The sequence below is a fragment of the Oncorhynchus gorbuscha genome, unplaced genomic scaffold, assembly GCF_021184085.1.
Source record: "Oncorhynchus gorbuscha isolate QuinsamMale2020 ecotype Even-year unplaced genomic scaffold, OgorEven_v1.0 Un_scaffold_1316, whole genome shotgun sequence".
Taxonomy (NCBI): Eukaryota; Metazoa; Chordata; class Actinopteri; order Salmoniformes; family Salmonidae; genus Oncorhynchus; species Oncorhynchus gorbuscha.
In genome coordinates this window covers 100,001-112,500 of record NW_025746128.1, presented here as the reverse complement: position 1 = coordinate 112,500, position 12,500 = coordinate 100,001, and the positions used below count along the sequence as shown (strand labels likewise).

The 12,500-nt window shown below is 48.3% G+C and overlaps 1 pseudogene; it reads left to right on the top strand.

Annotated features, from left to right (window-relative positions):
* LOC124022287 overlaps positions 1 to 12,500 on the top strand; it is a 143,518-nt pseudogene that overhangs the window by 43,934 nt on the left and 87,084 nt on the right.

Here is a 12,500-nt window from a genome sequence, read left to right as displayed (position 1 = left end):
CATTCAGACAGCCTCACACTCACACACTCTCCCTCACACACCTCTTACCTCAATACTCCCTCTACACACACTCTCACACACCTCTTACCTCAATACTCCTTCTACACACACCTCTTACCTCAATACTCCCTCTACACACACCTCTTACCTCAATACTCCCTCTACACACCTCTTACCTCGAAGCTCCCTCTACACACACACCTCTTACCTCAATACTCCCTCTACACACACTCTCCCACACACACCTCTTACCTCAATACTCCCTCTACACACACTCTCCCACACACACTTCCTACCTCAATACTCCCTCTACACACACTCTCCCACACACACCTCTTACCTCAATACTCCCTCTACAAACCTCTTACCTCAATACTCCCTCTACACACACTCTCCCACACACACCTCTTACCTCAATACTCCCTCTACAAACCTCTTACCTCAATACTCCTTCTACACACACTTCCTACCTCAATACTCCCTCTACACACCTCATACCTCAATACTCCCTCTACACACCTCTTACCTCAATACTCCCTCTACACACCTCTTACCTCAATACTCCCTCTACACACCTCTTACCTCAATACTCCCTCTACACACACACACACACACACACACACCTCTTACCTCAAAGCTCCCTCTACACACCTCTTACCTCAATACTCCCTCTACACACCTCTTACCTCAATACTCCCTCTACACACCTCTTACCTCAAAGCTCCCTCTACACACCTCTTACCTCAATACTCCCTCTACACACCTCTTACCTCAATACTCCCTCTACACACCTCTTACCTCAAAGCTCCCTCTACACACCTCTTACCTCAATACTCCCTCCACACACCTCTTACCTCAATACTCCTTCTACACACCTCTTACCTCAATACTCCTTCTACACACCTCTTACCTCAATACTCCCTCTACACACCTCTTACCTCGAAGCTCCCTCTACACACACACCTCTTACCTCAATACTCCCTCTACACACACTCTCCCACACACACCTCTTACCTCAATACTCCCTCTACACACACTCTCCCACACACACTTCCTACCTCAATACTCCCTCTACACACACTCTCCCACACACACCTCTTACCTCAATACTCCTTCTACACACACTCTCCATCTACACACCTCAATACTCCCTCTACACACACTCTCCCACACACACCCCATACCTCAATACTCCCTCTACACACCTCATACCTCAATACTCCCTCTACACACCTCTTACATCAATACTCCCTCTACACACACACACACACACACACACACACACACACACACACACACACACACACACACACACACACACACACACACACACACACACACACACACACACACACACACACACACACACACACACACACACACACACACCTCTTACCTCAAAGCTCCCTCTACACACCTCTTACCTCAAAGCTCCCTCTACACACCTCTTACCTCAAAGCTCCCTCTACACACCTCTTACCTCAAAGCTCCCTCTACACACCTCTTACCTCAAAGCTCCCTCTACACACCTCTTACCTCAAAGCTCCCTCTACACACCTCTTACCTCAATACTCCCTCTACACACCTCTTACCTCAATACTCCTCTACACACCTCTTACCTCGAAGCTCCCTCTACACACCTCTTACCTCAAGCTCCCTCTACACACCTCTTACCTCGAAGCTCCTCTACACACCTCTTACCTCGAAGCTCCCTCTACACACCTCTTACCTCGAAGCTCCCTCTACACACCTCTTACCTCGAAGCTCCCTCTACACACCTCTTACCTCAATACTCCCCCTACACACACACACACACACACACCTCTTACCTCAAAGCTCCCTCTACACACCTCTTACCTCAATACTCCCACTACACACCTCTTACCTCAATACTCCCTCTACACACCTCTTACCTCAATACTCCCTCTACACACCTCTTACCTCAATACTCCCACTACACACCTCTTACCTCAAAGCTCCCTCTACACACCTCTTACCTCAATACTCCCACTACACACCTCTTACCTCAATACTCCCTCTACACACCTCTTACCTCAATACTCCCACTACACACCTCTTACCTCAATACTCCCACTACACACCTCTTACCTCAATACTCCCACTACACACCTCTTACCTCAATACTCCCACTACACACCTCTTACCTCAAAGCTCCCTCTGCAGACATCTGAGTGTGTGTGTTGTTGTTGCTGCACTGTGTGTGTGTCTTGCTCAGGGTCAAACACAATCTGAATATTTAGTCTGTGTTCCAGCTGATAACAAGGAGACGTTGGCCAGGAACACACACACACACACACACACACACACACACACACACACACACACACACACACACACACACACACACACACACACACACACACACACACACACACACACACACACACACACACACACACACACACACACACACACACAGAGTGTAGTAGCAGTGTGTAGACAGAGACAAATGGAGAAGTCACTGAGCTGGAATCTAATGGGAAGGATCAGGAATGATTTAGGTAAATGTGGTTCCTATGAGAAGACAAAGACATTGGACTTTATGTCTTTCTGGTGTGGGTGGGTGAGTGGGTGGGTGGGTAAGTGGGTGAGTGGGATATAAAGATTGTTCCTTGTTCTTTATTACAGTGCTGTGTGTGTGTGTGTGTTCCTCTTCTCATCCTGGACTTAATGACTGAGACATATGAGGAAGGTGTCTCTGTAATAAGTGACTGTGAACAATGAAACTGTCAACTGTCAGCCTCTCTCCTCCTTCTCTCTCTTCATATCCTCTCTCCTCCGCTCTCCTCCTCTATCCTTCTCTCTCTTCATATCCTCTCTCCTCCTCTCTCTTTATATCCTCTCTCTCCTCCTCTATCCTTCTCTCTCTTCATATCCTCTCTCCTCCGCTCTCTCCTTCTCTCTCTCTTCATATCCTCTCTCTCCTCTCTCTCTTCATATCCTCTCTCTCCTCTCTCTCTTCATATCCTCTCTCTCCTCCTCTATCCTTCTCTCTCTTCATATCCTCTCTCCTCCGCTCTCTCCTTCTCTCTCTCTTCATATCCTCTCTCTCCTCTCTCTCTTCATATCCTCTCTCTCCTCTCTCTCTTCATATCCTCTCTCTCCTCCTCTATCCTTCTCTCTCTTAATATCCTCTCCCCTCTGCTCTCTCCTCTGCTCTCCCCTCTGCTCTCTCCTCTGCTCTCTCTCTTCATATCCTTTCTCCTCCTCTCTCTCTTCTATCTGTCTAGAGGTGTTGTTGTCCCATCTCTCTCTGTCTAGAGGTGTTGTTGTCCCATCTCTCTCTGTCTAGAGGTGTTGTTGTCACATCTCTCTGTGTCTAGAGGTGTTGTTGTCCCATCTCTCTCTCTGTGTCTAGAGGTGTTGTTGTCCCACCTCTCTCTGTCTAGAGGTGTTGTTGTCCCATCTCTCTCTGTCTAGAGGTGTTGTTGTCCCACCACATCTCTCTGTGTCTAGAGGTGTTGTTGTCCCATCTCTCTCTGTCTAGAGGTGTTGTTGTCCCATCTCTCTCTGTCTAGAGGTGTTGTTGTCCCATCTCTCTCTCTGTCTAGAGGTGTTGTTGTCCCATCTCTCTGTGTCTAGAGGTGTTGTTGTCCCATCTCTCTGTGTCTAGAGGTGTTGTTGTCCCATCTCTCTGTGTCTAGAGGTGTTGTTGTCCCATCTCTCTCTGTCTAGAGGTGTTGTTGTCCCATCTCTCTGTGTCTAGAGGTGTTGTTGTCCCATCTCTCTGTGTCTAGAGGTGTTGTTGTCCCATCACATCTCTCTCTAGAGGTGTTGTTGTCCCATCTCGCTCTCTGTGTCTAGAGGTGTTGTTGTCCCATCTCGCTCTCTGTGTCTAGAGGTGTTGTTGTCCCATCTCTCTCTCTCTCTGTCTAGAGGTGTTGTTGTCCCATCTCTCTCTCTGTGTCTAGAGGTGTTGTTGTCCCATCTCTCTCTCTGTGTCTAGAGGTGTTGTTGTCCCATCTCTCTCTCTGTGTCTAGAGGTGTTGTTGTCCCATCTCTCTCTCTGTGTCTAGAGGTGTTGTTGTCCCATCTCTCTCTGTGTCTAGAGGTGTTGTTGTCCCATCTCTCTCTCTGTGTCTAGAGGTGTTGTTGTCCCATCTCTCTCTGTCTAGCGGTGTTGTTGTCCCATCTCTCTGTCTAGAGGTGTTGTTGTCCCATCTCTCTGTCTAGAGGTGTTGTTGTCCCATCTCTCTCTGTCTAGAGGTGTTGTTGTCCCATCTCTCTCTCTGTGTCTAGAGGTGTTGTTGTCCCATCTCTCTCTCTGTGTCTAGAGGTGTTGTTGTCCCACCTCTCTCTGTCTAGAGGTGTTGTTGTCCCATCTCTCTCTGTCTAGAGGTGTTGTTGTCCCACCACATCTCTCTGTGTCTAGCGGTGTTGTTGTCCCATCTCTCTGTCTAGAGGTGTTGTTGTCCCATCTCTCTCTGTCTAGAGGTGTTGTTGTCCCATCTCTCTCTGTCTAGAGGTGTTGTTGTCCCATCTCTCTCTGTCTAGAGGTGTTGTTGTCCCATCTCTCTGTGTCTAGAGGTGTTGTTGTCCCATCTCTCTCTGTCTAGAGGTGTTGTTGTCCCATCTCTCTCTGTCTAGAGGTGTTGTTGTCCCATCTCTCTCTGTCTAGAGGTGTTGTTGTCCCATCTCTCTCTGTGTCTAGAGGTGTTGTTGTCCCATCTCTCTGTGTCTAGAGGTGTTGTTGTCCCATCTCTCTCTGTGTCTAGAGGTGTTGTTGTCCCACCACATCTCTCTGTCTAGAGGTGTTGTTGTCCCATCTCTCTCTCTGTCTAGAGGTGTTGTTGTCCCATCTCTCTGTGTCTAGAGGTGTGGTTGTCCCACCACATCTCTCTCTCTGTCTAGAGGTGTTGTTGTCCCATCTCTCTCTCTGTCTAGAGGTGTTGTTGTCCCATCTCTCTCTCTGTCTAGAGGTGTTGTTGTCCCATCTCTCTCTGTCTAGAGGTGTTGTTGTCCCATCTCTCTCTCTGTCTAGAGGTGTTGTTGTCCCATCTCTCTCTCTGTCTAGAGGTGTTGTTGTCCCATCTCTCTCTGTCTAGAGGTGTTGTTGTCCCATCTCTCTCTGTGTCTAGAGGTGTTGTTGTCCCATCTCTCTGTGTCTAGAGGTGTTGTTGTCCCATCTCTCTGTGTCTAGAGGTGTTGTTGTCCCATCTCTCTCTGTCTAGAGGTGTTGTTGTCCCATCTCTCTCTGTCTAGAGGTGTTGTTGTCCCATCTCTCTGTGTCTAGAGGTGTTGTTGTCCCATCTCTCTGTGTCTAGAGGTGTTGTTGTCCCATCTCTCTCTGTCTAGAGGTGTTGTTGTCCCATCTCTCTGTGTCTAGAGGTGTTGTTGTCCCATCTCTCTCTGTCTAGAGGTGTTGTTGTCCCATCTCTCTGTGTCTAGAGGTGTTGTTGTCCCACCACATCTCTCTCTCTGTCTAGAGGTGTTGTTGTCCCATCTCTCTGTGTCTAGAGGTGTTGTTGTCCCATCTCTCTCTGTCTAGAGGTGTTGTTGTCCCATCTCTCTGTGTCTAGAGGTGTTGTTGTCCCATCTCTCTGTGTCTAGAGGTGTTGTTGTCCCATCTCTCTCTGTCTAGAGGTGTTGTTGTCCCATCTCTCTCTGTCTAGAGGTGTTGTTGTCCCATCTCTCTCTGTCTAGAGGTGTTGTTGTCCCACCTCTCTGTGTCTAGAGGTGTTGTTGTCCCATCTCTCTCTGTCTAGAGGTTTTGTTGTCCCATCTCTCTCTGTCTAGAGGTGTTGTTGTCCCATCTCTCTCTGTGTCTAGAGGTGTTGTTGTCCCATCTCTCTCTCTGTCTAGAGGTGTTGTTGTCACATCTCTCTGTGTCTAGAGGTGTTGTTGTCCCATCTCTCTGTGTCTAGAGGTGTTGTTGTCCCATCTCTCTGTGTCTAGAGGTGTTGTTGTCCCATCTCTCTCTGTCTAGAGGTGTTGCTGTCCCATCTCTCTGTGTCTAGAGGTGTTGTTGTCCCATCTCTCTGTGTCTAGAGGTGTTGTTGTCCCATCACATCTCTCTCTAGAGGTGTTGTTGTCCCATCTCTCTGTGTCTAGAGGTGTTGTTGTCCCATCTCGCTCTCTGTGTCTAGAGGTGTTGTTGTCCCATCTCGCTCTCTCTGTCTAGAGGTGTTGTTGTCCCATCTCTCTCTCTGTCTAGAGGTGTTGTTGTCCCATCTCTCTCTGTCTAGAGGTGTTGTTGTCCCATCTCTCTGTGTCTAGAGGTGTTGTTGTCCCATCTCTCTCTGTCTAGAGGTGTTGTTGTCCCATCTCTCTGTGTCTAGAGGTGTTGTTGTCCCATCTCTCTCTCTGTCTAGAGGTGTTGTTGTCACATCTCTCTGTGTCTAGAGGTGTTGTTGTCCCATCTCTCTCTGTCTAGCGGTGTTGTTGTCCCATCTCTCTCTCTGTGTCTAGAGGTGTTGTTGTCCCACCACATCTCTCTGTGTCTAGAGGTGTTGTTGTCCCATCTCTCTCTGTCTAGAGGTGTTGTTGTCCCATCTCTCTGTGTCTCCTCTGTCTCCTCTGTCTCCTCTGTCTCTCTCTCTCTGTCTCCTCTGTCTCTTCTGTCTCCTCTCTCTCTGTCTCTCTCTCTCTGTCTCCTCTGTCTCTGTCTCTTCTCTCTGTCTCCTCTCTCTCTGTCTCCTCTCTCTCTGTCTCCTCTCTCTCTGTCTCCTCTGTCTCTCTCTCTGTCTCCTCTGTCTCTGTCTCTTCTCTCTGTCTCTGTCTCCTCTCTCTCTGTCTCCTCTCTCTCTGTCTCCTCTCTCTCTGTCTCCTCTGTCTCTCTCTCTGTCTCCTCTGTCTCCTCTGTCTTCTCTGTCTCTCTCTCTGTCTCCTCTGTCTCCTCTGTCTCTCTGTCTCCTCTGTCTCCTCTGTCTCTGTCTCTCTCTCTCTGTCTCCTCTGTCTCTGTCTCTCTCTCTCTCTGTCTCTCTCTGTCATCTCTCTCTCTCTCTCTCTCTCTCTCTCTCTCTCTCTCTCTCTCTCTCTCTCTCTCTCTCTCTCTCTCTCTCTCTCTCTCCGTCTCTCCTTCTGCCTGCCAGTTGATTATGATAATGAAAGGGGGAACTCTAAACACTAAAGCACACTCCTCTGATCTCTCCCTTTTTCTCAGAAAACGGCACTAAATGAGCCTGCTGTGATTGCTAATAGAGGTTTAGCTTTACGCTCTATCTCTGTCTCTCTCTCTGTCTCTTTCTGTCTCTCTCTCTCTCTGTCTCTCTCTCCGTCTCTCTCTCAATTCAATTCAAGGTTTTTATTGGCATGGGAAACATGTGTTAATATTGCCAAAGCAAGTGAGGTAGATAATATACAAAAGTGAAATAAACAATACAAATTAACAGTATACATTACACAGTTTCAAAACAATAAAGACATTACAAACGTCATATTACGTATGTATACAGTGTTGCAACGATGTACATACATTGGGCAGGAGGTTGCAGCTCAGTTTCCACCATTTTGTGGGCAGTGAGCACATAGCCTGTCTTCTCTTGAGAGCCATGTCTGCCTACGGCGGCCTTTCTCAATAGCAAGGCTATGCTCACTGAGTCTGTACATAGTCAAAGCTTTCCTTAAGTTTGGGTCTGTCACAGTGGTCAGGTATTCTGCCGCTGTGTACTCTCTGTGTAGGGCCAAATAGCATTCTAGTTTGCTCTGTTTTTTTTGTGTGTCAAGTAATTATCTTTTTGTTTTCTCATGATTTGGTTGGGTCTAATTGTGCTGCTGTCTTGGGGCTGTGTGGGGTGTGTTTGTGAACAGAGCCCCAGGACCAGGGGACTCTTAGGGGACTCTTCTCCAGGTTCATCTCTCTGTAGGTGAGGGCTTTGTTATAGAAGGTTTGGGAATCGCTTCCCTTTAGGTGGTTGTAGAATGTAACGGCTCTTTTCTGGATTTTGATAATTACTTTGTATCGGCCTAATTCTGCTCTGCATGCATTATTTTGTGTTTTACGTTGTACACGGAGGATATTTTTGCAGAATTCTGCATGCAGAGTCTCAATTTGGTGTTTGTCCCATTTTGTGAATTCTTGGTTGGTGAGCTGACCCCAGACCTCACAACCATAAAGGGCAATGGGTTCAATAACTGATTCAAGTATTTTTAGCCAAATCCTAATTGGTATGTTGCATTTTATGTTCCTTTGGATGGCATAGAAGGCCCTTCTTGCCTTGTCTCTCAGATCGTTCACAGCTTTGTGGAAGTTACCTGTGGCGCTGATGTTTAGGCCAAGGTATATATCGTCTTTTGTGTGCTCTCTGGCAATGGTGTCGAGATGGAATTTGTATTTGTGGTCCTGGTGACTGGACCTTTTTTGGAACACCATTATTTTGGTCTTACTGAGATTTACTGTCAGGGCCCAGGTCTGACAGAATCTGTGCATAAGATCTAGGTGCTGCTGTAGGCCCTCCTTGGTTGGTGACAGAAGCACCAGATCATCAGCAAACAGTAGACATTTCACTTCGGATTCTAGTAGGGTGAGGCCGGGTGCTGCAGACTTTTTGCGCCAATTCGTTGACATTTATGTTGAAGATGGTGGAGCTTAAGCTGCATCCCTGTCTCACCCCACGACCCTGTGTGAAGAAATGTGTGTGTTCTTTTTCCAATTTTAACCGCACACTTGTTGTTTGTGTACATGGATTTTATACTGTTGTATGTTTTACCCCCAATCTGGACTTAACCATAACCTCATTTGACGATAAGAGACATGTTAGAACTAACATGTGATTTTAAGTTAATTTGAGTTCACACGTTAACATATCTTCTGATCATCAGATCCAAAATGGCCTCTGACACTTTTGTTTCCCTGTCCCACAGCTCCAGGAGACGGTGAAGAGGAAACTGGACAGCGCACGCTCGCCCCTCAATGGTGACCAGAACGGGATCTGCGACGGGAGCTATTCCCCGACCACCAAGAGGTTACGAAAAGACGGACCAGGATCGGGCGGACTGGACTCTCTCCCGGGCCTCCCCAACAACAACGCCCCCCCCATTTCCCCGCTCCACCAGATGGACATCAAGCCCTTACTGGGAGTCACCGGCAATCCCAACAACCCCAGCGTCAACAACAACAACAACAACAACGTGAATGTCAACAACTGTAACTCCGGTCCCGGCAGCAATGGTAGCCATGGCAACCACGCTGGCAGCGGCTTGGGCTCAGGTCGCCCGGCTGACGTCAAGCTCAACGGTTCCTTAGACCTGGAGGACGGCTTCGGACTCCTCAAAGACCTGAAACAGGAGCCGCTCGACGACGGGGGAGGGATTGAGTCGTCGGACACGTCCTTGTCCAATCAGAACAAGCTGTTTTCGGACATCAACCTGAATGACCAGGAGTGGCAGGAGCTGATTGATGAGCTGGCCAATACGGTGCCGGAAGACGACATGCAGGACCTCTTCAATGAAGACTTTGAGGAGAAGAAGGAAGCAGAGTTTACCAGGCCGGCCAATCAGACCCCGGTACCGCAGGACCCGCCTCCCATGGCCACTGTGGCTCATCAACAGACGAACCAAGCGCAGGGGGCGGCACAAGTCCCCATGGGTTCCCCACAGGTACCTTTTGGCTTGGTTTATTAGGGGTTCACAGCAAACCTTATTGTTCTTTATAGCGTTACTCTCTCTCACCTTTTCTCTCTCTCTTTCTCCTCTTTCTCCTCTCTCTCACCTTTTCTCTCTCTCTCTCTCCTCTCTCTCTCTCTCTCTCTCTCTCTCTCTCTCTCTCTCTCTCTCTCTCTCTCTCTCTCTCTCTCTCTCTCTCTCTCTCTCTCTCTCTCTCTCTCTCTCTCTCTCTCTCTCTCTCTCTCTCTCTCTCTCTCTCTCTCTCGCTCTCACCTTTTTCTCTTTCTCTCTCTCTCTTTCTCTCACCTTTTCTCTCTCTTTCTCTTCTTTCTCATCTCTCTCACCTTTTCTTTCTCTCTCTCTCACCTTTTCTCTCTCTTTCTCTCTCTCTCCTCTCTCTTGCTCTCTCTCGCTCTCTCTCTCTCTCTCTCACCTTTTCTCTCTCTCTTTCTCTCTTTCTCATCTCTCTCACCTTTTCTCTCTCTCTCTCTCTTTCTCTCTCTTCTCCTCTCTCTCCCTCTCTCTCTTGCTCTCTCTCTCGTTCTCCCTCTCGCTTTTCTCTCTCTCTTTCTTCTCTCTCTCGCTCTCTCTCTCTTCTCTCTCTCTCTCTCCCTTTTCTCTCTCTTTCTCCTCTCTCTCTCTCTCTCCCACCTTTCTCCTCGCTCTCTCTCTCTCTCTCTCTCTCTCTCCCCACCTTTCTCCTCGCTCTCACTGTTTCCCTCTCTCTCTCACCTTTCTCTCTCTCTCTCTCTCTCTCTCTCTCTCTCCACCTTTCTCCTCTCTCTCTCTCTCTCTCTCTCTCTCTCTCTCTCCTCTCTCTCTCGCTCTCTCTCTCTCTCTCCCTCTCTCTCTCTCTCTCTCTCTCTCTCTCTCTCTCTCTCTCTCTCTCTCTCTCTCTCTCTCTCTCTCTCTCTCTCTCTCTCTCTCTCTCTCTCTCTCTCTCTCAGCTTCATTAACCTGTAGTGACACCCCATCCCGTGAACGGGACCGTTTTCATCATCTGACACTAATTAGCATAACGCAACGGACATAAATCTTCCTAGAAAATCTTCCTATTCATGAAAATCACCTCTGTATTTTACTCGAGAATATCTCTCGGAGCCACCATGTGACCACTTACGCAATGTGGCCGCCTACAGCTATTCTTCAACAGAAATGCATAAAACTACGTCACAATGCAGTACACACCTTGGGGAATACGTAGAAAGCGTAAGCTCGTTGATGGTACATTCACAGCCAAATAGGGTGTCATTGGAACGGAGCGCTTTCAAAACCTGGGGCACTTCCGGATTGGATTTTTCTCAAACTTTCGCCTGCAACATCAGTTCTGTTATACTCACAGACAATATCTTTCCAATTTTGGAAATGTTAGAGTGTTTTCTACCCAAAGCTGTCAATTATATGCATATTCTAGCATCTTTTCTTGAAAAATATCGGGAACGTTTTTTTCTTCCAAAAATGAAAATACTGCCCCCTAACACCAAGAGGTTAAATACTGGCTGTCAAATGATTCTTAGATGCTTAAAAATAAAATTGACATGGTCAAATAACTCAAGCATAGAATTTTTAAATGTATTTTTCTTTTCAAATTCGTCACACAGAAACTAGAGGTCATGAAGTAACATGGTCAAAAAATAATGTCACCTAGTGGCCCGTAGGTGGCGCTGTTAAAAGCAGTCTCACTGAAATCATCATATTCCACCACCCGTTTGAACCTGAGTCTTTGTGTATAAATAATATGCCATTTAGCAGACGCTTTTATCCAAAGCGACTTATGTGTGCATACATTCTACGTATGGGTGGTCCCGGAATCGAACCCACTACCCTGGCATTACAAGCGCCATGCTCTACCAACTGAGCTACAGAAGACCACGTATGTCGGAGTCTTTCCTCATGCTGAACAAATAGGACCCATAACGTTCGTCAGAATAGATGTGGAAGAAAGAAAGGGATTGTGGTCTTGTTTGAATACGATGTGATTGAAATGTGATTGTGCCTCTACTGCCTGTGATTACAGTATGTTGTCCATGTTACTCTGAAATGTAGCTGTTTTCTGTAAAGTTATGATTTCTAAATAACCAAATGAAATGGCCTCCCTCCCCTCAGGTCCGGCCGTCGTCTTCGGGCCCTCAGTTTGCCACCGCCGCCAACGGGACACCGCCCCAGCAGCCTTTGCAGCAGTCCCCACAGGTCGCCATGGCCTCAGGCTCCCCTCTCCCCAACTGTGTGGCCCGGTCGCCGCAGACGCCCACCCAGGCCCAGACGCAGGCCGGCCCCAGACCAGGGAATGGATTTATGATGAACCCAGGCCAAGGTGTGGGCCAGACGGGAACAGGATCCAATGGCCCTGGAGTCCCCACTGGAATCCAAGGGCCTGGGCCGGTGACCTCTGAACTGTCGCCTGCTGAGCAACTGAAAGCGATGGCGGCACAGCAGCGCGCTAAGCTAATGCAGCAGCAGAAACAACAGCAACAACAGCAGCAGGCTAACTGGTCCCCAGCCGGAGCTCCAACCAGCCCCTACGCCTCTGCTCCTTTCAACCAGCAGGACAAGCCCAACAGCCCGATGATGTACCCACCTCAAGCCTTCAACCAGCAGGACAAGCCCAACAGCCCGATGATGTACCCATCTCAAGCCTTCAACCCTGGCCAACAGGGCCCCCCTGGTGGCTGGGATGACCTCGAGCAACAGCCCCAAAGCTCCCATGAACAACTACCTCCCTCAGAACCCCCACAACCACATGGGCATGATAAGTCAACAACAACAGACAAACAACATGGGCGCCCAACAGAACACCCTCTCTAAACAACAACAACAACAACAACTACAACAACAGCAAACGGCAGCCATGTTGTCCTACAACAACACAAAGCCGCTGAGTCACTTCAGCACGATGGGGGTCGATCACATGGGGCAGAGGATGACCCCGCCCATG